Source organism: Scylla paramamosain, chromosome 3 (assembly GCF_035594125.1).
Source record: "Scylla paramamosain isolate STU-SP2022 chromosome 3, ASM3559412v1, whole genome shotgun sequence".
NCBI classification, from domain to species: Eukaryota; Metazoa; Arthropoda; class Malacostraca; order Decapoda; family Portunidae; genus Scylla; species Scylla paramamosain.
This window is the reverse complement of record NC_087153.1, coordinates 14,646,825-14,670,000: the sequence shown is the minus strand read 5'-3', so window position 1 is coordinate 14,670,000 and position 23,176 is coordinate 14,646,825. Positions and strand designations below refer to the sequence as shown.

Below are 23,176 nucleotides of genomic sequence, written 5' to 3'. Positions count from 1 at the left end.
GCGGAGGAGCCACCTCACCTCACCGCACCTCACCTGGCAGGTGAGACTGGATTCCAAAGATATTTCCGCTGTTCTATCCTGAAGCTTAAACAAAGAAATGTCGGCAACACAACATTCTGCTGCAAAAGGAAATTAGTAAAGCAATAAGAACAAAGAGGAAACTTCCTGTTATATTGATGGAAAGCTGCAAAAAAGAATGTCAGACACCCACAGTGGTGATAAGGGGCTGGTCTCTTCCACTAAGTGGTGGTAAGGACAAAGGAAAAACAAGTTCGTTGTGGCGTCTCTGGGGCACAATAGCATTTTACTCAGAGCATTTAACTCCGGCGCGCCGCCAGCCCCGCCACTGTGCTTAGCTATTTAAACGTAAAAAGGGTTGTGTCGCATTCAACCATTGCATCCTTTCTTTTGCTAAGTATTTGTTCAGTTTTACGAATGTCTGGTATTTAAATGCATGTTGGTCATTCAGTAAAAGAAAACTAAATTTACTGCCACCATTTAGTGTTGCGGCGCAGCATCACATCTCACGTAGAAATCTTTGTCTGACTTTCACAATAAAAGTGAACTGCGCCATATGTTCATGGCAATATTCAGTGAGGGCAGTTTACTTTTGATCATAATAATTAAGGTCTCGGTTTCAAAGGACGTGCCAGTAAACCTCCCTTCAATTTGGACCAGGGAGGTTTCGAATATTAAACTCACATAAGGAGGAAGTAAGAACAGCATACACACACACACACACACACACACACACACACACACACACACACACACACACACACACACACACACACACACACTGGGGACGCCGACAGATGAGTTAAGGGGGGGTGTACCTTACCTTCATCCTCCCCAAACTCATGTACGCCTCCCCAGCGTGGTCCTCCTCCCTCACACACACTCAACAGCTACAGCTAGAGAGTGTGCAGAAAAGGGCGTGCAGGGTCATCCTTGGCCCTGCATACACCACCTATGAAGAAGCCCTGACCACCCTGAGTCTGTCCAGAATATCCACCAGGCACCGAGAGGCTCTGGAGAAGTTTGGGAGGGGACTACTGCATCATCCGCGTCTCAGAAACATGCCGCCGCCCGACGCGCCTCGCCCGGTCCGTGCCACCAGACACCACAACAAAATAACGCCCCTGAAGGCGCCGCGCACGGACCGGTACAGACTCAGTGCGATTCCCACCATGGTGTGAGCCATCAATCAATAGTATTTCCCTCCTAGATTAGACTTACCTTTAGGATTAATGTTAAGTTTTTCCCCATCCCCAATGTACATTTTCAGTTTGTCAACTGCCTAAATAATAAACCGCTTATTATTATTATTATTTTATTACACACATGCACACACACACACACACACACACACACACACACACACACACACACACACACACACACACACACACACACACACACACACACACACACACACACACACACACACACACACACACACAGTGAGTACGATGAGGCCTCTGGGAACATGTGCATGCGGCCATCATCTTCTCTGCCTCATCTGTACCATTGAGTTGCTGTAGAGCATCAGGGTCTGCAGATGATCTCGAGCACAGATGGATTAGCCATCACCTGAGGATTATCCGTGAGATGTGACGCTACGCGATGCATAGCGCAAGATTTTTTTTTTTTTTTATGTTCAGTCCGCAGAATAATCCGCCCTGCATCTTTCTGCATGGGGAACATTAAAATTGAAGGAAAGTAAGTTGCGATGTACTGCCATGCACGACTTGATGGAGGGAGAAATATGGATAAAATGTTGCATTTGATTTCCTTAGTTCGACATTTCCCTAAATCCAGTCGTAACAATCTTCATGAAGTGTTTTTTTTTTTTTTTTTCTTTTTCTCGTATTTTTATTAAGTTGCAGTCAAGCGTGATCTCTGTTGACGGCTGGGTAACTGAATGTTTTTCGCTTCATATTTACATCAATTCAGTATTAATCAACCCTGGAGCAGCCCACCTCAACTGAAACAAATCGTGAATGGTGTTTGGAGTTTGCTTCAAGTTCCATAACAATTCTGTGAAGGGAGGCGATATATTATTAGCGGCTGCATCTCGTGCCTTCCAGAATTCATAACATCTGCCCTGAAATTTTGACGTGTGTTGTATAAATGATATTTTTACACACATACTTCATGCTGCCATAGTGCTTTTAACACCACTGTAATATCAACCTTCGGCACAGGTGTAAGTAGAGTGCACTGGTAAGAGGCTGTGTCGGCCCGAGGGTGTCACCATTCTCATGAGATGGTTAGGGATGGATGACTTACACACTGCCCTTGTTAGATAGATAAAATGTAAATGTTGGTGGGTAAAAGGAAATAGATAAATTGATAAGTAGGACAAGAGAAGAAAAATGGATAAAAAGAAAACCTACACAACATGACACTCTTTGAAAGATCTGAGGGTCGTGAAATCGTAGTGTGCAATGCTTCCCTCCTCACCACTCACCACGCCCCCTCATGTCCTCTGCCTCCCATTCCGGATTCTCAAGAGTGTTTCTTCTGCTAATAATGTAGAAATCTTATTAATCTATCTCTAGAACAGTAAAAACACCCTTAAAAAGAACCTGGTAACTTAAACTAGAGCATTTTGAAACAAGGGGAGGGGCGGTGCAAAAGTGTTCACAAATATAGTCCTTATTTGGCCATCAGTCGTTCATTCCTTTACTAACTCACTCCATCACCAGCAGAGTATAGTATCGTGAGTCTTATGGAGTCTTCTGTTCGCAGTTACTCTAGATCAGAGTGAGTGGATGACTGAGCTGGAGGAGCATGGAGAGGAGAGGCGAGAGTGAGGAACAATAGAGACTCCGGGTCTGGGGAAGGGAGTGGAGAATGAGGACATTACTGAGATGAGTTGAAGGGAGGGAGAAAGAGGCAAGGTTGGGAGAGAATTTTGTACCTTGCCCATACCCTTATTCTTGGCTTGTGGAAGAAGAAAATGGTAAGTAAGAAAAGAAAGTAAAGAGTTTTTTTTTTTTTCATTTTGATTAAGAGAATACAATAGGAGTGTCCATCTGTGCTATGAGGTCCAGTGACATGCCATGTTTTCTTCTACCAGTACTGTTCAACTTTTTTTTTTTTTTTTTTTTTTTGCATGTGTACGTCTTATATTTCATGTTTTAGTTGTTTTTGATGTGCTTAGTGTAGGACCGATTTGCTGGACCATGATGGTTATTGGATTTATGCTGTGTCCTATAATTTCTGGTCTGGTCAATGACGAACAAAAAAAAAAAAATATCTTGCGTTTTCTGTCAGTCTTGTGTCCTCTGATCTGCTGACAGTCTCTTTACAAACAGTGATGATTGATTGGCTCTTTAATTGGATTGATTGGGTTTAAGTATTGCTCTTCGTGTATCTGTGTAAGGAGACACTGGAGTCACCAATGAGTGCTGCATTCAGATACGGCTGACCGGTTGACTAATTGATCATTGTGTCAGTCAGCCAATCAAACCTTCCTTGCTAATTGCCATGTTTTTTCTCTAATTTCTAACCATTTTGAGACTTTTTTTTCTTGCTCCATAGCCACCTGCAAGCGTTATATCATCTAGAAAATGTTAAATCTATTATTTTTTTATTCCTTTTTTCTTCTTGTTGTCGATGTTTATAAAATTTCATTGCTTTTAGTGCGGTTTATTGTTGCATATAGCTGTTACGACAAGAAATGGGTAAATATTTAGTCTCTTCGTAATAACAACCAGTTATTCCTTCAATTAGTCTAATTTTTTTTTTCAGAACTCCTTTGATATTTAATTGATTAGGTTTCCCTTTTGTTTATGCTCCCCTGTATGCGTTTTCTTATTCATTAACACTCTTCCCACAGGTCCTGGAAACTGTGCCCTCGATGCCTGCCCCCAGGAGCGCCTCACCTTCTGTAGTCTTCGGTCATAAACGGTGAGTACTGTGCTTTTGGTACTGAAACGTGTACCTTTTGGGATTTCAAGGAAGGCGAGGCATTATCCATTGATAGTAGTAGTAGTTGTAGTAGAAGTAGTAGTAGTATCAGTAGTAGTAGTGAGAACAGCGCACAAACAACAATAGCAGTGATAATAACAAAACAGTACTTGACAGAAACAGTAGTCCGTGCAGTGGCCTTCAGGCTCTTAATGTTACCTGCAACAGTGTAAGAAATACGAGTGTTATTTGCACTGTCACATTTCCGTCCTGCCGTCACCTAGAGGTTGTACTTCCATGGTGGCAATATCACTCAGACACTCGTGTATATTGTTGCTCCCTCGTCCGGGTCTCGTGTCTAGTTTGCTATTTTGTTGTCAGTCTCATCGATGTCCATCTCGTGTATGATGAAACCAGGAAGCCTGGCCGGCAGCAGCGCCACTTCATCTCCCGAGGTTTTCATGAGGCTTGTAGCGTGTATATTTCTAGAACGTTCGCTGTCAAAAGAGAAATCATATTTAAATTTATCTCTGTATTTTTACTTCGAACTGTGATTATTTTATTTTTCGCCTGCAGTGTGGCGTTTATGAAGAGAACCAGTATTAAGTGAACGTTTTCCCAAGTCATGTTCTTGCTTACTCCTTAATCAGTGTGTGTGTGTGTGTGTGTGTGTGTGTGTGTGTGTGTGTGTGTGTGTGTGTGTTGCACGTCAGTAGTGGGGAGGCAGACGCTGTGCTGTGTCTCAGTGCCCTGTAGCATCCCGACATAGCGACAGACAGCAGGCGGCTCTCTGAAGGGGTGCGAGGGAAGATGGAATAGCGGGAACCAGCTTTCAGGCCAGGAATCAGCTTTCATTTTGTAATTCTTCCACTACATAAATTTTAGAGGGGAGGTCCCGTCGTCAGTCTCTTACATATAATAATAATAATGATAATGATAATAATAATAATTTTTAAAAATCCGCAACCACGGTCTTTCTTTAATCACAAGCCTTCCTTTCTGGTGAAAGTTTAGTTCATAAACAAATTATTGTTCTCTTCCCGCGAGATCACGACACAAAAGAATATGTTTGGTATCGTCATTTATTTAAGATTAAAATTATGCTAATCTGTTTGAAGGGTTAGCCAGAGGGTTCCTTGTCGACAGAAATGGTTCCATCACCCATTTTCTTTTTCTTTCGTGCGGAAGGAAAACTATAAAAGTGGTCTTATCCTTTGCTGTGAATTAATTAAAGTGTTATTCTGCAATTCATTTTCACCACACTAGCCTTACTTGAAGTCACGCCGCCGTCACGCTTGCCGGGATTCTCTTTCCCAACACCCGAGCGCTCGCCAGCCGGCGGTGCATGTCCGGGATCATGGCGGCAGCGTGTGTCACGGCGGGTCAACTCGTGCCATCCTGCCAGCGGAAGGGAAGGGAAGGGAGAGAGGAGAGAAGGGAAGGGGAAGGAGGGAGAGAAGGGTAGGGGAAGGAGGGAGAGACGGAGTGGACGAGGACGAGGACAGCATTAATTTTACTCATCTCTCATGTCATTAAAGAATACTCAGTCCAGTGAACATAATCTCTGTGTATTTTACGTGGGAGTGATGAGCGTGTGTGTCATCAGCTAATAATGTAGTGATTGATGCGACTTGAAATGTATACACTGCGATGGTAGTTATAATCGCACTAGATATTATAACAATACTTAACTAGTAAAACAAACGTATGTATAGGCACATTTTCTCGCTACTCATTCAGCGGTTCTCTGGACAGGGAAGGGAAAGAGCTGCGTGGCGCGGAGTGATATGATACAGCTTTATTGGAACACAAGACTGGAAGGCGTGCTGTAAGCGGCTGTGACTGTATGTTTGGCACAGCGGAATCGTGTGTGTGTGTGTGTGTGTGTGTGTGTGTGTGTGTGTGTGTGTGTGTGTGTGTGTGTGTGTGTGTGTGTGTGTGTGCGTGTGTGTGTGTGTGCGCGCCTGACTATGAATGGCAAAGGGAGTAACCTGCAGCCTCACGTCGGGTGGAAAGGTAGCAATCTCGCAGGCCCTCAAATTTGTGCACGGCGCGTCCTATACACAGCTGACAGGCAAGCACGGAAATACGCCACTATATGGGCGGCAGGGTGGCTAGGGCGGCAGGCCATCACTCCCCGCCATGCCCACCGCGGCGGAGAAACACACGGTGATCGCCTCGCCTTGCACCGTTTTTATCATCTTTATGGATCTGCCGCCACTTCAGTTTCGTCGGTGGTTGTTATTGTATCTGGAAACCCTCGGTGTTTGCGACCTTTCTGCGTGGTATTGATCCCGTGACTCTGGCGTGTCTCTTTGGAGCTTGTTTGCTTGTGTGTGTTTGAGAGAGAGAGAGAGAGAGAGAGAGAGAGAGAGAGAGAGAGAGAGAGAGAGAGAGAGAGAGAGAGAGAGAGAGAGAGAGAGAGAGTTTACATATCCACTAGTTACTGCACTAATCCTAAAATCAAGTTGACAATAAGATTTTTTTATACTGCAGTCTCTTAATTACATTTGTAGCCTAGAAAGAGAATAAATCATCATCTCTCCCTTTTTCTGTGTGTGCAGGCAAGCATTAGTTTTACAGAGCTCTGAATGCTAACAAAAGTCTACCACAATAGTTTCAGAATTAACGATGTACTGAAAACTCACATTACGAACATTTATGTTCATACTCTCAAACATTCTAGCGTCTTATTTCAGCTACTTTGAACTGCCTTTAGTTGAAGTTGTTAGTGGTATACAAGGGAATTTCGGTGATTGCAGTGATAGCTTTTCTGTATATTCTTCATTATCAATGGCTAGTACCACCCACATGATCATATATGTGGTAATTGAAAACATTTTTTTATGCTATATAAGTTTTCGTGAAGATTGTTGGGTGTTTTAATTTTAAAGAGCATTTTTTATTATTTTTTTTATGATTATAGTGATGATCTAACAATTGTTTTATATCATCGCTGGAAAAAATAACACAGTCAGGCGAATCCAGCTCTTAAATGTGTAAACTCTTGTGGAAGTCGTTGGGGCTTTCCGCGGACGTGTTTCATGAAGCTAGTGATAGTTTCAGCACACACGTTGCATCATCACTGGGGAAAAAACACACCCATTGTAAATCCAACTATATAATCACTTATGTAACTACTGAAGACAGTCCATGTAATCCCGAAATGTTGAAGTTCACGCACCACAAACATTTCCCTCACCGCCACTGTAGCCACACATAATATTACGCTAATGTCCTGTGAATGAGATACACCTTTGATCTTCCCTGATGCTGTAATTTCTGCCTTGTGCATTGTTTGAGCTTATTTGTGTTTGTTTTACCTCCTGTGTTTGTGTTTTATGGTGCTAATATCATCATTGTCTTTGTGTGTGCATCTTATCTCTGTAATGTTGCTGCTGCTGCTGTTGTTGTTGTTGTTGTTTTTGTTGTTGTTGTTGTTGTTGTTGTTGTTGTTGTTGTTGTTGTTGTCGTTGATGTTGTTTTTGTTGTTGTTGTTGTTGTTGTTGTTGTTGTTGTTGTTGTTGTTCGGGTTGTATTTTTATTTTGTTTCTCCTTCTTAACTCTGTGTGCTTATTTGTTCTTTTACGAGAGAGAGAGAGAGAGAGAGAGAGAGAGAGAGAGAGAGGGAGAGAGGAGAGAGAGAGAGAGAGAGAGAGAGGAGAGAGAGAGAGAGAGAATAAAGGAAGAAAGGAAAAACAATATGGGGAAATAGAATACAGAACAAAAAGTAGAGGTGGTAAGTGTGATTGGGAGGGAGCGTGGCAGTGAACGAGAGGTGGAAGAGAAAGGAATGGGGAAAGAATGGGAAGAAAACAAAATTCTGTGGAGTTAAGGGAATTTTCTAGCTTGTTTTAGAGAGAGAGAGAGAGAGAGAGAGAGAGAGGAGAGAGAGAGAGAGAGAGAGGAGAGAGGAGAGAGAGAGAGAGGAGAGAGAGAGAGAGAGAGACGTGTGTATGCTTAGTAAAGTATAGTATAGATAGATATGTAGAAAGATGTACTGTGCGTGTTACTATAATAAATGAAATGAAGGAAAATGAAATAAATAAATAAATGAAATTAAGGAAATGGCCATATTATTAGGAAAGGTTATTTTACTGTTGTTTTAAATATTTTTTTCTTTACGAGCAGATAAGTTTTTTTTTTTTTTTTAAGGAAACATTTTAAATTTCTTTAAACTTTAGTTTCATTACGTCTCAAAACTCTTCTCCAGCTCTTATTAATCCCTTTGTCCATTCTTTGGGTTCTGGCACCTCAGTGGCTCTTTTTTTATGTATCTATTTTATTTTGTTGCCCTTGGCCAGTACACCTCTTACATAAATCAACTGTACGATATGGTCAGTGTCTTGCGTCTGAAGTTAAGAAGAATGTTGTTTTAAAGTGATGCGATAAATATGACATCTGTGCTGCTGGAGTGGCGGTAAGAGTAGCACTCAACCCTGAGGAGCCTGCTTCGAATCCCGAGCTACCATGACACAATTTTGGACTTTTCTCCTTTTAGGCTGTACTCCAGGACACCCAAAGCTGCGTGGAGAAGCGTCTGTGTTTTGCTGTGGACACATTTAGATTGACGATGAGGTGAACTTAATTGTGATTATGATTGTGTGTGTGGGGGGGGGTTGGTAGGTTTGCTTAAAACAATTATAGTCAATGAAAAATATAGATGAAAGAAAGCGAGGCACAATTTGCATTAGGTAAAAGTGTGAGTGTGTAGGAGGTAAATTAATTTGGTGCGTCCACGGAATACACAAACACCAGCAAATGCTCTTTTGGAATAAAATGTCAGGAGTAAACGAAATAATGACAATATCGAGAGAAAATTTCCCGTAATATAACACAGAACCCACATTCTCAAAGATTTCTGTTGCGTCTTATCTCGACTCGTTGCAACAGCTCTATAGGAAGCTGCAGGGGCATTCGAGCGTGTTTTCTTGATTTTAGTGATAGTTTAAAAAGGAGTCTGCAGCATCAATGGGAATGTCCACTGAAAGCCCGGCTAATAATCTATACAGCCTTTGAAAATCATCCTTATCAGAGCCCAAAGTGTTTCAGAATGCAGACCACAGGTTCTCTTGACAACTGCCCTGAAATTTCTGCGTGGTGATTGAACACGAAAGAAGATGGAGGCTGGCAAAGTTGATGATAAGGACATAAGAACATAAGAAAAGAAAACAATGAACCTCTTCTTCGAGCAACTTCGACACCAGGGTTGCTGACTGTTCCTAAGTTTCACGGCCTGGACTTTCATCAATGGCAATAAATTCAAGATTATTACGTCGATTGTAATTTTTTTGGTAATTGAATTTATTAAACAGATCTTTGGCGTTCACTTTCACTTGTCTTCATTTTCTCATTTAGGTCCCTCAGTTGCCAGGTTCTTGTCCTTAACTGGCGTTGTTGCTTTTCGATTCTGGTCTTCAACGTCCTGCTGAGGTGAACGCCAGGCAGTGCGTTAGATCATGCACAGTTCGTTAGGGCGCTTCCTTTTTGTCCTTCACTTGCTGCATAAATACCTCCAGTGTACCAGGGTTGTCTCAGTCTGGGAGGCCAGTAAAGTCTTCAAAACACTGGTGCCCATCTTGGAAATTTAGTGGAATGTGGAACAAGTATCAGGGGTGTGTGTGTATGTGTGTGTTGAGAGGTACATACATATGTATTCCCTTTTTCACATGCATGTATATTCCCCTTTTTTCATCTACAAGTGTAAAAATAAATTCCTTTTTTTTTTTCTCACCCTCCTCCTCTTCCTCGTTGATTTACCCACACGCTTCCTTCCCTAATTCAATAAGTCATTACCTCCGCTTCTACTTCCCCTCCCTGCCCGGCTCTTCCCTTTCCTCTGCATTCTGGTCTGTACATGATTCACACGTTCTCTCCAGCATCCTCCCTGTTGACTGAGTTTCCCCCAATTCTGCTGCAAAAGAGTAAACAGAAAAGAGGGAGGGAGGGAGGCGGAAACAGGAGGGGGAGGCGGAGGAGATGGAGGGAGAGGGAGTTAGGGAAGGATAGAAACGTGGGAAAAGGGAACGAGATAACGTGCATACATATAGAGAGAGAGAGAGAGAGAGAGAGGAGAGAGAGAGAGAGAGGAGAGAGAGAGAGAGAGAGAGAGGAGAGAGAGAGAGAGAGAGAGAGAGAGAGAGAGAGGATGGCGGAGAGGAAAGAGTGGTGAAAGGGAAAGATGTGTGTGTAGAAAGCAGAATTATAGGAGTTACGACTACCTGAGAAACCTGAACCTGACAACCTGCCTGACGCGCGTGCAGGTGAATAAAGACAGAGACACGTGTATAGGAGGACTGGCAGGCCTGACCGGGTGGCGTGTCGGGCTGCATGTTTATTAGCACGGGAGATAAGAAAGAATGGACACGTGATCTTATCGGGTGAGAGAGAGAGAGAGAGAGAGAGAGAGAGAGAGAGAGAGAGAGAGAGAGAGAGAGAGAGAGAGAGAGAGAGAGAGAGAGAGAGAGAGAGAGAGAGAGAGAGAGAGAGAGAGAGAGAGAGAGAGAGTAAACGGACGTGGTGTTAGGGTAGTATACAAGAACACACACACACACACACACACACACACACACACACACACACACACACACACACACACACACACACACACACTGAAGTCCACGTAATATCGAATAACGTAAAGGCTTTAAACTTCCATTAACTTCAACCTCCTCCCAAAAACCACATTTCCAACCTGAGAGTTCTTTGTAATCTTCCCAGCGCCGTCTTAAAGGCTCGCCATTGTGTTCTTCTCTACCGGCAGTAAACTCTCCGTGAAGGATTTTCAGCTCTTTCTACTCGCTTCTTTTGTATGAGATTTTTTTTCCCCCCTACTCATAACAAAACACATATTAAACAGTGATGAGCTATTCCGGAACAGACTACCCCTTCCTTCCCCCTTGCCTTCTTTTTCGTGTTTTTTTTTTTTTGTTGTGAGTATGTTCTTTCGTTTTATTCGTTATGTTTTACTTTTCTACCTCCCTTGCGTCCTTCCTTCGCATTTTTCTTTCATTCCTCGTTTCATTCCTCTATATTTTTTTCTCCCTCCCTTACCTCTTACCTCCCTCACCTCCTTCCTTCCTTCCTTCCTTCCTTCCTTCCTTCCTTCCTTCCATCTTTTTCTTCCCCATCTCCTTTACCCAGTGATCCCCTTCCTTCCCTCACCAATATCCCCCACTCACCATTTTTTTTCTGTGCATTCATCCCTTCCTCCTTACGCGCGACCACTCTCACCATCCAACGGTCCTGCTTTTTTTTTTTTTCCATCTATTTACGTGCCTTCTACTTTACCTTCACTGTGTTCTTCCTCCACTATCCACCTTTTCCCTCCCTCCTCCTTTTCCACCCCTTCACCTCCTCCTCCCTACCCCTGTGCAGCTTCCCCCGCCCTACCATGGACTCTCCACTTGAGATCAATGGCTGATCACGCCATCGACTTACAGGCTTTGAAGTGAACCCACATGGGGACGCAGGGAAAGATGGAGTTACGGCGATGCAGAGAGAGAGAGAGAGAGAGAGAGAGAGAGAGAGAGTGAGAGAGAGAGAGAGGAGAGAGAGAGAGAGAGAGAAAACAAGAAAAAATATATAGACTAAACAGGAAGAAGAAAAACGTGAACAGCTACACCACACTTTCCTTACGCGCTGATATTTTTCCGTGTGCATGTCCTTCCTCCTCTCCCGATACATCTCCTCGGTGGTCGTATCAGTCATGTTATCGTCCTTCCGTGTCGTGTCCCTCGCCTCGCCCCACCACTTCCCTCCCCTGCGTGGCCCTTCAACCCAGACGTACACAAGTATAACTCAGCACTTTCTTACCTTCCCCCTGCGTGCTTACTATCTTCCCCAAAGTTTTCTTGTTTCGTGTCTTTCTTTCTTTTTTTCTTTTCTTGAACACTAACTTTGATACTCATAAAGATTAGAAAAGTTTATCCCTTAATACGAGTTGTGATTTTTCTTTTCTTCTCTTTTTCGTCACTGCATTCGTTTATTCATTCCCATTCTGGTCTGCTGTCGTCGTGGTGTGGTCCGCCAGTCTTGCTGTTGCTAATCATCTACTTGTGTTCCTGTGTCTCGCCCTGGTTTTTGAGCGTCATGCTTTACTCATTGCATTTGTATATTCCCATTCTGGCTTGCTGTTGTCCGGGCTGAGGCTGTGGTAAGGTCAGCCGTCTTGCTGTTGCTGATCATACACTTCTGTCTCTTTCCTTCTCTCAGTGTCACGGTCATGATTTATAGAGTCATGTTTTGCTCGCTACATTTGTATATTCTCAATTGGTTTGCTGTTCAGACTGAAGCTGTGGTATGGTCCGAGGTTCTGGTATTCCTGACCATCAATCACTCGTGTCCTTTCACTCCTCTCAAGCATCTGTTTTGGAGCGTCATGTTTTGTTCACTGCCTTTGTATATACTCGTATCTGCTGTGTTCCGGACCGAAGCCTTGATATGATCTGAGGTCTTGTTGTTACTGACCATCATTCATTCTTGTTCTTTGTCTATTATGTCATGCCCTTATTGTGTTTTAGAGCATCACAGGAACACTGACAAACTGAACTGAAGGCGAGATAGTTTTTTCTTTCCTTCTTTATTTTTTTATTTATTTATTTATTTTTTTTTTTTAGCTACGAGACGCACTCTTACCTCTCTCTCTCTCTCTCTCTCTCTCTCTCTCTCTCTCTCTCTCTCTCTCTCTCTCTCTCTCTCTCTCTCTCTCTCTCTCTCTCTCTCTCTCTCTCTCTCTCTCTCTCTCTCTCTCTCTCTTCCCTCACCGTGGTATTTTTTCCCTGCAGAGTTTTATTTTACATCAGTGCTCGCTCTCCACCCTCTTGGCAGCAGCTGGCTTGGACACAAACGCACACAACACCGCCCATGTTTATTGCCTCCTTTTCTTTCAAACCTGAGAATGACCACATTTAATTACGCCCGTTGATTAGAGCGTTAGCCGGTCAACCCTTCTCCCCATCCCCTCCCCTTCCTTTCTTCGCCTGCCTGCGTGTGTCACTCAAACTTTCCCTCATTGTCATTAACGGCTGGAAAATTACCGCCGAAACCCCCTCCCCCCCCCCTCCCCCCACCACCCCATGACATTTTTCAGAACTTTTTTTAGTGTTTTGCCCTTGTTCAATTAGCTGATCCGGACCACTTTCACCCACCTAGATAATGCCTCCCTGTCGGGGCTGCTTCCTCTGCTCCTCCCTACCTCCCTGCCTGCTTGTCTGCCAGATTGCCCGCCTTCTTTCCTTCCTTCCTCACTTCTTTCCTCTTCATCGTTTGGAATCTTGTGTTCCTCCTTCTCCCTCGTTCTCTTCGTCATTTTCGTCCTCTTCCTTCTCCTCATCCTCTGTCGTCTCTCTCTCCTCTCTCTCTCTCTCTCTCTCTCTCCTCTCTCTTCTCTCTCTCTCTCTCTCTCTCTCTCTCTCTCTCTCTCTCTCTCTCTCTCTCTCTCTCTCTCTCTCTCTCTCTCTCTCTCTCTCTCTCTAATAAGCATTCCAGAGAACACATTCAATTCTGTAATATCGCCATATCTATAGGTAATATTTTTTAATTGGAGAAAGTTTTAACTTGTGCATATATTTGTGGTGCTTTGGGAGGATACTCTAAATATCTTTTTTTCTTTTTTACCGTAAACTCAACCAGTCTTTTTTTTTTTTTCAACACTAATGACCGTATTTCATTAATTGGCTGCTGTTGTTTTTTTTTATATATGCATTTTTTTTTTTTTATTCTGTATTCGTCCATTTATGCACCTTTCCAGTCATGCATTTAATTTAATCTGCGTACCTTCTCTTTAATTATCCCCCTCCGCCCCACTACTTAGCCGTGTCTGTTTTGAAATATTCGACATATTAATCAATCGTGACGTATTAATTATGTCGGAATGATCCTGCGATTATTTGTGTTGCCTTGCACTCCCGTCTAGAAAAAAAAAAAAAAAAAATGGACAAGCATTCTAATTCCCTTCACCTTCCAAATGAGCAGCAAATTAAGGTTGGCAGTCAGGCAACACGAGAGACTGTACCTGTGTAGATAATGTAGGTGTGATGCACAATGCGTTACTCTGCTGATAGAAAAGACCTGCCTTTTAAACCTCCGACTAAATGGCTTGAAGTAATCCGTTTAAACACACATTACCCGTAGCTGCGTGGTGTGGCTGTACTGGATATCACAGTGGGCAGCAGCAGCCAACCACAGGACAACTGGCAACTGAAAATTATATATAGGTTGCCCTTATTCAAAAACACTTTGCCCTCTCACCGCCACTATCTTCCAAGGCCCCCCACAGAGATGATTTGTTGGGTTCTCAAGAGTGTATCTCCTGTTAATAATGCAAAAAGCTTCTTAATCTGTCACTGGAACCGTAAAAACATCCTTGAAAAACCCGTGTAACTTCAACTAAACCCTTTTGAATGTATTGGAGATGCGGCGCAGAAATGTTTCCAAATATGGTATATAGTAATGCTGAAAATATTCTTCTGATATGACAGTGAACAGCATCAGGCAACCATGGAACGACAGGCAGCTGAAAATCATAAATACAGTAGTTGTGTGGAAATGATTACTGGTACCGTTTCCTGCATGCCCACGAGGGGGCGCTGGAGTGGCTCTTCGGTCCGTGATAATCCTCCTCTGTTCCAAGGGTCTGGTGAATATGCGCTCACGATATCGCGTATTCACTCTTAAAGGTGACAGGTCGACGACGGCACCGACAGTAGTGTATGGTATTGTGTTAACAGTTCCGGGACGCCTGCCCTCTTCTAGGTTCACAAAGCATTTACAATTGGTATACCTGGCAGCTGCGACTGGGAACGCAAAGCAGGCGGAGAAAGAAATTGGTCATCAGTAGTATTAGGTATTGTAAGTTCATTCAGGTTCAAAATGAGCACCAGGCAGCTGTGACTGGGAATGGAAAGCAGGTGGGTTGCTAAAGGAACTGGGTGATACCCTCTCTCTATCTGCCCCATGCCAAAGGTCCTTTTTTATTTTGGGTGATAGAAGTATATTAAAATCACACTGGCAGATGGCGCCCAGAGTTTCTAGTTCTGGTAAAGATCTGAATTTTGCAGTAGTAATAGTAGTTTTGGGTGCTGTGGTAATAGAAGTATAGTAGGTATTATTAGTAATAGTTTATGTAGGTGATGTTAGTAAATCAGAATAGAGGTGGCGCTCACGTATTTGTAGTTCTAGCATTGCTTTTGATTGTTGTGCTTTGTATGGTAGAATAGTAGAAGAAGCAGTGAGAGTTTAGGTAATGGCAGCACATCAGAATCACATATTGCTGCACTAGTAATATAAGTTCCGAATGTTGCTTGATCGCACGCAGGTCCTGTCATGTCCCGAAGTGCATGTTTTGTTTATGATAAAGTGAGGGTGCAGGGGAGACCTGCAGCCAGCCGGGAACCTCCCTTGCACATAAGAATATTAGACCAAAGCTGATTTATGAATTTATCATTGAATTTACTATGAAGCCCTAAGCAGTCACAGCTGTGGCGGAGGGGGTGGTGGTGGTGGTGGTGGTGGTGGTGGTGGTGGTGGTGGTTGGGTGGGTGGTAGTAGTAGTAGTAGTAGTAGTAGTAGTAGTAGTAGTAGTAATAGTAGTCGTTATTGTTGTTGTTGTTGTTGTTGTTGTTGTTGTTGTTGTTGTTGTTGTTGTAGGTCTTTCCTTGGATCATCTTTTTTTTCTTTTTTTTTGAACGAAAATATGAGATGGCTGTTTTCTTTTCCTGTATTTATCTATTTATTTATCTATTCTTTTTTTTTTTGTCTTGGCTGGTCATCCCAATACATAACATAGTAGCAGTAGTAGTAGTAGTAGTAGTAGTAGTAGTAGTAGTAGTAGGAATAGTAGTGATAGTAGTAGAATTGTGACTTACATTATTTCAGTATAAGATGGAAATATTGTTCACTGGCACACCCCCTCTGTCCTCCTTAGTTCCCCCTCCCTTTACGCGCTACGTACGTCTAGCTCGGGGACAAATTAGCGCTCTCTCCAAATCGGATTTCTTACTCGAGTATTATAAAAATTTGATTCCTACATTTGAAGGTGAGTCGAAAGGACGTGTAAGCTAAATTTTGTAGTTGAATTTTGTCCCACAAATTAAAATAACATTCTTGTGTGTGTGTGTGTGTGTGTGTGTGTGTGTGTGTGTGTGTGTGTGTGTGTGTGTGTGTGTGTGTGTGTGTGTGTGTGTGTGTGTGCGTGCGCGCGATGTGTCTTACTATTATGAATTCGAATGCTGTGGCACGTTTAACCAATTATTTTTTATGTATCAATTTCTTCAGAGAGAGAGAGAGAGAGAGAGAGAGAGAGAGAGAGAGAGAGAGAGAGAGAGAGAGAGAGAGAGAGAGAGAGAGAGAGAGAGAGAGAGAGATCAGGACTATAACAGCTTTCCTTCCTTAACTCTGTATAACCACTTGCTTCTTTCCCAATATACGCACACTGCATGATCAAGTATACTGAGAAAAAAAGAAAAAGATCTTAGCGATAGAGACGAGGTGGGCGCTACATGAAATTCTAGCCCAACTGTTTCTCGCGTGGGTACAAATCACAGACATCAGAAGAAATAAATAAAAGTGCTTAATTTTCCATGAAACGTATGACCTGCGGATGCAAACGGAAGGCGCGGATTGAGCAGGTAATGAGCCTCGATTCGTCTTGATGGATCTCCCCTGATCTGACATTTCTTCCGCGGCGGCCTTGGGTGGCTATGCGAAGTGCGTGTTATCAAAGACATCAGCTGGCTACCTCAGGTCACCGCTTAATGTTCTCGTGTTCCTGTTGCATTGTAGGACTGGGTATAGTGAAAACCCAGTGTGATTTTTATTGTACAAACATGAACAGTGTTACTTTATAGTGTTACAAAGCATTGCCACTCCCACTTAACAAACCCAGAGACTCAGTGGCCTCACATACGTAAAATCATAAAAGAACATCGCTTGGGTTTATATATAAAAAAAAAATCGTTTGGTGAACATTGAAACTTTTAAGAATTTTCGAAATACTCAACTTTTATCCCGTTTTCTAGATTTTAAAGGAATGTTAGTAAATAATTCTGGAAATATCGGACCTTTCTTCACCTTTTTTTTATTTCGTTTTATTGTCATGAAAATAGAAAACCCTCTTCGAATGCTAAAAGGCGGAAATGTATTGGGGCTTAGGCACACACACCGCCACAGCTACACACACACACACACACACACACACACACACACACACACACACACGAGACTCCAGTTACCAGTGTTACATCTTCTCAGCTCGGCAGGGCAAGGTTCACGCGTACGCAGAGTTGGAAGAGGATCAAAACACTTAGCCATGGGGGAAGCAATAATATCTGGCTGGGTACGCGTAAGTAAAAGGAATCCAGCCAGCAAAAAAAGAGGGACAAAAAAACGATACACAGGAGGTTGGTAGGTTAAAGACGAGAAAAGACGAATAAAAAAACTGGACCAAGAAGCCGAAAAATAAAGCCCACCACCATCATATATTTTCTCTCCAGACTGACTTCCATTTTGCATTTTTATACGTTTATTTTGTGAGTCAAATATTTTTTCCACTAAAGTTTTCCAGCGGCCAGTATTCCTGAAGGTGCATTTTATTTCCGGGTTCCCGCAGTCGGAGGCACACCAATTGAGCTCCGCCGGAACATGGTGGCCCTGGCAACCTGCAGGACCTCTCGTTGGCTGGGTTTATTGGTGCAGCGAGGCAGAGGCGGGATGGGGACGGGGCTAGGACGAAGCTAGGACAGGACGGGATGGGACAGGATGTGATGGGATAGTAGCTACGGGAAAGAACTGTTGTTTTTTGTAAGGGACGAGAAGCAAGTGCGAGGGGGAAGCATGCACGTAGGGGAAAGGTAGCTCAGATAATGAAGGGGAGAGGAAGAGGATGGCAACGGAGGTGAACAGAGAGAAAAGGCTATAAAGAAAATGTATGACAAGAAGCTTGAGGCAGCCAGGGAAAAAAGAATATTATTAAGGAAACGAAGGGACGATAAAGAAAGAAAGGAGGTATGGTATATAAACATGCAGAGAGAGAGAGAGAGAGAGAGAGAGAGAGAGAGAGAGAGAGAGAGAGAGAGAGAGAGAGAGAGAGAGAGAGAGAGAGAAAAATTGAACGTCTAAATAGCTAAGTGCAAGATTGAAAGACTAATATATAAAGATAGATAGAGATTCAGATAAACACATAGATACACAGATATATAGACAGACAGACGAACAGCTAAATAATATCACTATAGAAAAATGACACAGAGTAAACAAAAAACAAAAAAAAAACTCACAAGAATCTAAAAACAAAAACAAAAAAGACAGATCGAGGACGACAAGGAGAAGAAGAGGTTGAGGTAGAGGTGGCCGAGGACGAGAAGGAGAAATAAAAAAGTGTGAAGTGAGGAAAGAGGCCCAGTGGCGAAGGTCGAGCCGCCTTTGTGTGGCGATAGTGTCGCTGGCCCGGAGGCTATTGTTGGCCCGCCCACTGGAGAGACGCAGGCGACTGAAACTGTGGCGATGAAGGTGGTAGTGGTGGTGGTGTTGGTGAAGTGATGGAAGGAGACTGCGGTGATGGCGTGATGGTGATGTTATAATGGAGAGACGAACACGAGGAGAAAGTTCGATCGCAAAGGAGAAAGCGTCCGTTGATGCCTGATATTGAGAGACAGGAAGCCCAGAAAGTAGGGATGGAGAGGCGGAGGGCGGGAGAGGTGGGAGAGGAGGCTGCTGGTGAGGCATTCGGTGGGAAGAGGAATGAAGGAAAGCCTCGACTGTTGACTCTACACACACACGGCCAGTTTGCCCAACAGGAAAAGATATGTATTCAACAATTCTCAGACTTTTTTTTCTTTGGTCTCGTTCTTCAGGAGTAAAAAGAAAGGAGGCAGCTTCACGCGGCGGCCACCAGCCACTGCCTGCCTCAGAACAACGAAACAGATTAAACCAAAAACGAGGCTGTGCTTTGCTTTTTCCCTGTACAAAAATGCTCTATAAACGATTCTAATTGCAGAAAAAAGTCTATCCTGATTAACTTTGTGTGTGTGTGTGTGTGTGTGTGTGTGTGTGTGTGTGTGTGTGTGTGTGTGTGTGTGTGTGTGTGTGTGTGCTTGTGTGTGTTCCGCCCCACTGATTCTGGTATCTAAGTACTGAAAGCGTGCAAATATCTCTCCAATTGATGTGCCATATTTTCACCGATGTGCTGGCAGTTTGGCTGCTTTGGTGTTGCTAGTTTTAACGAGAGAAGCAGAAAAAAAAAAAACAGCAGCAGCAGCAGCAGCAGCGAGCGGTAATGGGACTGTTCTCTGTGAGGCTACACTGGGATCCTGAGATTAATTTGTTTGGATCTTTTTAATAATGTGCACAATATTATATTTTGATGTTGTTACTGCCACTGCTGCTGCTGGTGCTGCTGCTCTTTTTGGATCTTTTCGTTGGATCTTTTTAATAATGCGCACACTCTTTTATTTTTGTTATTGTTGCTGCTGGTGGTGATGGTGGTAGAGTGGTGGTGATGGTGATGGTAGTAGTAGTAGTGGTGGTGATGGTGGTGTAGTTTTTACTTCAGCCGCTCTCTTGGTACCGTTTGAAGTGAAATTTTTCAGGGAGAATTAAAAACAAAGGTGGATTCAAATTTATATATATTTGAACCAAAGATTGTTGGGTACAGGATATGTAGATTAGAAATTAAATTTGTAGCTTGAAGTATAAAATATGAAAAGCAGAGTACCGATTTGTAGTTATGAATTAAAGATGTGAGCCCTGGTAAAATTATTCAGGTGAAATATAGATATTATAATCACATACTGTAAAAACACTTGGAATGTGAAGTAACGAGCCGAGTGCTTCAAACCCTTTGTTTTGTTGGACACACACACACACACACACACACACACACACACACACACACACACACACACACACACGCAAACAAACGAAGGTGTGGTTGTTTTGGCAATCAGGAAGAGAGGAAAGAGGAAAAACAAGACAAGGACAATAAAACCTCAAAGAGAAAAAGCTAAAGGAAAAAAGAGGAAGAGGAGGACTTGGAGGAGGTAGGTAGAGACTCTTAACCTTATTAATGACCTCATGAAAGCACCAAATTACCCATAAAATGAAAATAAAGATTGAAAAAATAAATTATTAATCTTGGTAGCGGCCGTCGTGGGGAACGTGTGTGTGTGTCTGTGTGTGTGTGTGTGTGTGTGTGTGTGTGTGTGTGTGTGTGTGTGTGTGTGTGCGTACGTAAGTCATACTCACACAGAACAACAGCATTGTTTTATCCACACAGCAGAAAATAAACAAGCAGGACGAGAAATGTGCTAACACTCCACCACTTTCTTCTTAAATGCAATTCTTCCTGTGCATGTTTTACTTTTTCTTTCTTTTCTCTTTAATTTTTGTTCAGCGTTTAAACATTTAATCCTTTAGTGAGTAATATGTTTTTTAACAATTTCTCGGTCCAACATTTGCTCTTCACGATCACAAAACATTTCCATGTTCTCACCTAACCTTTGAAATATTGGTGAGTATTCTTGATTTTTCTTTTTTTTTTGTTTTTTTTTTTGTTTTGTTTTTCTGGTATTCTGCTTCTCCATCTGACTGGATAATGTCCCGGCTATTCTGCTTCCCACAATTCTAGGTTTTTATATGATTGATACTAACAAATTATGTGCTCAGTAAAAGAGTAATCCGTTTAAATTGCTACTTGCCTTGCCTCAGTACTATACGAAATTATTACTTTGTGTGTGTGTGTGTGTGTGTGTGTGTGTGTTAGTGATGTATCAGATACTATATTTTAGCGCTTTGATGATGTGGAGGCAGAGCTGAATATGCATTTTTCATCAAATGCGGTTGCGGATAAAATTACGAATGTTAAAATATCAATACTTGCGAATGCAGATGCGGTTGCGGAATTCTTCTATACTCCATATAGGTGGTTGCGGATGCGGATAATTATGATTTTTACACATCACAGTAATTCAGAGTGTGTCATTATCTGCGACACAAAGTTCCAGAAATGAGAGAAAGAGAGAGAAAAAAAAGAAAAAGGAAATATATAATCAAACAAAACAAAAAAAGAAAAAAATAGAAAAGTAAAAAAAATGTGCAATATATCTCAAGAATGTAAAAGTACGAATAAGTAGATATAGGTGGGGAAGGGGTATAGAGGAGGCAAGGAGATGGAGGCAGTAGAAATGGGGAGGTTTACGTCAGGTTTGTATATATTGTGAGACCTGGAGATTCCCGCCATGCATTCTTGAGTTTGTATATGTCTGTATGTGTGAAGCGTGCATGTGTGTGAGCCTGGCCGTAGGTGGTGCGGCTTGGGTGTGTGTTGTGGTGAGGTGTTGGCCGCGGACAGGAACAGAACAAAGGGAGCAAAGAGCTAAAGAAACTTATTGTAGTGGTATAAAAAAGAAAAAAAGTCTTAAAGGTGAATAGTTCTTTAAACACTGCCTGCGCTCGTTCCTTGCCCTCCTCAGCCTGGACCTTGAGACACTCACTCCTCACTGCGGCTGCCAAATGGGTCACTGCTGTGTTACTTAAGAGTGGCGTTATCGGTGGAAAAATGACGGTAAATGGTTGAAATACATGTCTAGTAATAGTGTAGTATGGTGAAGTGGGTGGTGGTATGGTTCACTGCTGTACTACTAAGAAGACTCATTCAGGTGCCTGTCAGCTACACGTGAGGGTTGTGGCGGTGTGCTGGTCCTCCTCGTGGTGTCAGGTTTGCCCAAATATAGTCACGAGCACTGCCATTTTATGTCTGGTGAAGTTTAATTTTACGTTTCCTATTCTGGAAGTCCAATTTGTTGATAGATCGTGTACGTGCAACTGTTGGCCTCTTGTTTGCTTAACTTTGATGTGGAATACAAAATTTGCTATCTCTCTCTCTCTCTCTCTCTCTCTCTCTCTCTCTCTCTCTCTCTCTCTCTCTCTCGGAGTAAAATATTATGAAAAAAAATGCTTATTTAGATTTTAGTATGGAGTATTGGTCTTGGAACGGCGTCCCTACAGAGTTAAGTCACTTTTGTATTTTTCGGGAACGATATTGTGATATTGTGATATTGTTTGATATTTTTTCTTCTAGGCTTCGTTTTTATTCATTTATTTTTTTTTTTCGGGAAGGCAGAAATTTGTGGAGATCACTGAGGATGTAACAGTCATTAATCGAAAAGAGAAAGATGCTGGTTATCTGGAATGTAACTGCAATAAAAACAGGGAGGCGAAAGAAGGAATGAATAAAAAAAATGGTGAGATTAACAACATCGGAAAAATAAAGCACAAATTCAATACTGCATAAAGAAAAAAAAAATGTTCTTAGAAAAGGATACAACTGTGAACAGAGTAGTATATGTACTGCACGCCACAAACATGATATATATCGGTAATTCAGGAATATGTTTAAAAAAAAAAACAATACACTGCGGGACGAAGCTTCTCAAATCACGCGGCTTTTCTGAAAAGGAACTGTGAAATCGTGAGAAATTACAGCAATTATAGTAGAAAACAGGACGACCAGTTCATATATTTAACTGAATCTTTTAAACTCTAGTATCACATAAATACTAGATACATGATTTATTAAATACTATTCTACATAATTACTAAACAATGAAGGGTTAAACATATCCAAAGACTAAATTCTGATGGAGTATTGGAACAGCTCAGGTTTGTTTACATTTGGTTGTATCCTGACGCGTAGCCTTTCCGCTTAGCTGCCGCTGGGAATTAGGAAGTGTTGATCGTATAATTGTGTTGACGTGGCTTTGATGACTGACGATAAGTAATTGGCAGTGCAGAGCTGAGGATTACTGAGTGTCACGGTGGTGGGAACAGTTGAAGGGGCGCCGTGTGCTTCGCGTGGCCATCAACACAGCGGTGCACGGCGGGCTGTGTACGGGCGAACAGGTCATCAGCATCACCTCGGCCATGGCGGCGGCGTCACTCTTACTGTGTGTGAGTTTACGTTTTTTTCTTTCACAGTGTTTCGAGCACATACACACACACACACACACACAGTTGTAGCGGGGGAGGTAGGAAGAAGTTTTCTCCTCCCCAGCATCAGTACAACGGACTAGGGGGAGTTAACTTAAACTTTTAAGCTTCTTTTAATATATGTATATATATATATATATATATATATATATATATATATATATATATATATATATATATATATATATATATATATATATATATATATATATATATATATATATATATATATATATATATATATATATATATTACATTATCATGTGTAATATGC

At 42.3% G+C, this 23,176-nt stretch overlaps 1 long non-coding RNA gene across 1 annotated transcript in view; it reads left to right on the top strand.

The window, feature by feature from the left end:
* The window catches only part of LOC135116330 (uncharacterized), a 178,440-nt gene that overhangs the window by 107,482 nt on the left and 47,782 nt on the right, over positions 1–23,176 (top strand). Inside the window, exon 3 of the long non-coding RNA XR_010276240.1 lies at positions 3,848–3,918. This is a non-coding gene — a long non-coding RNA (uncharacterized LOC135116330). The remainder of the gene's footprint in view (positions 1–3,847; positions 3,919–23,176) is intronic.